The 1,689-nt window shown below is 38.4% G+C and overlaps 1 pseudogene; it reads right to left on the bottom strand.

The window, feature by feature from the left end:
* Positions 1-155: 155 nt before the first annotated feature.
* Positions 156-1,689, bottom strand: part of LOC104538108 — a 16,177-nt pseudogene continuing 14,643 nt past the window's right edge.

Here is a 1,689-nt window from a genome sequence, read left to right as displayed (position 1 = left end):
ATTCTGTGATTCTGTGATTCTGTGATCTCTCTCCAAAATTTCCTAACCTATAAATCTGGAAGTGCACTCTGAGAGGAATTAGAGAAAGTAACAGGGAAAGAAGAATCAGAATGCAGTCTCTGAAGAGATGGAGGCAAAATAATGTGAGTGTATACTTCGGTGAAGGTTCAATGTAAAACTGATCTTCAAATTGCAGCTCTACTGCATGTCCGTTAGGAGCAGTTATGGTCCAGACACAGTCAGCATGCGGAGGATAATTGCTTGGATAGTTGGGGGAAGTTGTGTATCCACTGGGGTTGAAATCACTGATATAAATATTCCCTCCACAAGCTGGGAAAGAAAAGATTGCCAATAAAAACCAACATGTTAAGGAAATGGGTGAGGCATCAAAACTATGAGTTATCACTATATTCCAGCACAGTTTCCTTTCAGTGCCATACAGTCACATCAAATCCAAATGCATTTTACTGTTACTGTGGGAAGACATTTTAATACATTAGAGTACTATGTTCCTGTGCTCCTGCTTACCTAGCACTCCTCATTTCCAAATATCTGGGACCCTGAATTATACTGATATTATTACTTTCTTGGATTGCTTCTATATCAACAGGAAACATATTTCTTGCCTTGTTCCTACCCCAGTTCCCAAGAGCTAGAAAGTCTACAAGCCAGACCCATCATTGCTTCTGTGAATCATTCCACACTTCTGCTTCCCAAAAACTGAAACTGTTTGAGACAATAACAAATGTGTGATGAATGCCAGTCAGAGCAAACATGAGGATTTGCTCAGGTCCTTTATTGTACAAAAGTATCTTTATTTTGACCAGAACCTTTCTGTCAAAAATGCCCAGTATGTTCTAGCAACACTGGTTTAACACAGTGGTAGAAATACTATTGTACAGCTTCATCCATTCACTTCATGAATCCACTACAGTAATGCTAAGAATGATTCTTTGTGGCAGCAGGGAAAAGTAGGCAGAAAACAAGGACTTAAAAATTTTAGCAGATTGACAGGTTGCCCTAGTGGTGTTTAATTACACTGTTTAAGAGGAGGTCTCTTGGTGTCTCAAGTGGCATGTGTCACATATACAGTGGAATATCTGCAAATGCCAGTCCCTGCTTTACCCCTGGGACTTCAGTTTCCATTTTTTTCATTCTTTAAAAGAATGTAAGCTCTGGCAGGGAATGTTATTTTCTCAGCTGAGAGTAAAACTTGTGAGAAATGTTACCACCTTTTTAGACACAGTAGCCTAAATCATTCCTGGTATCATTTAGCACTTGCACTGGGTACTATATGTTCAGAATAATGTTCTTGTTTCCAGAGATTTTTTTTCCTTTCCTGTATGAATTTTTAACATCTCTTTCTAACTACAGATGCTACTTCTCTACTAAAGGGTTTCCCATAAGGTTATGTTTTTGTTTTCTCAACTTTAATGTCTCCACATTGTGTGACCTGGAGCTGTATCTCTCTAAAATAGAAGAATTTGAGTGTCAGATCAGAAGTCATGCACTAGAGAAGGAAACAGGACATTTTTGCAGACATACAGTTTTACCAGGGCTGAGACTTACAACAAGAATCTCCTTTAAAAGGACAAACTCCAAGTTATACCTATTGAGTTGCAGAATTTAAGATTATTTCCTAGACTTACCTAGACTCTTGGCCTCATATTTCAGTTTGAATCCTTGACC

The sequence above is a fragment of the Mesitornis unicolor genome, unplaced genomic scaffold (assembly GCF_000695765.1).
Source record: "Mesitornis unicolor isolate BGI_N332 unplaced genomic scaffold, ASM69576v1 scaffold48373, whole genome shotgun sequence".
NCBI lineage: Eukaryota > Metazoa > Chordata > Aves > Mesitornithiformes > Mesitornithidae > Mesitornis > Mesitornis unicolor.
This window is presented reverse-complemented; position numbering and strand designations above follow the sequence as displayed.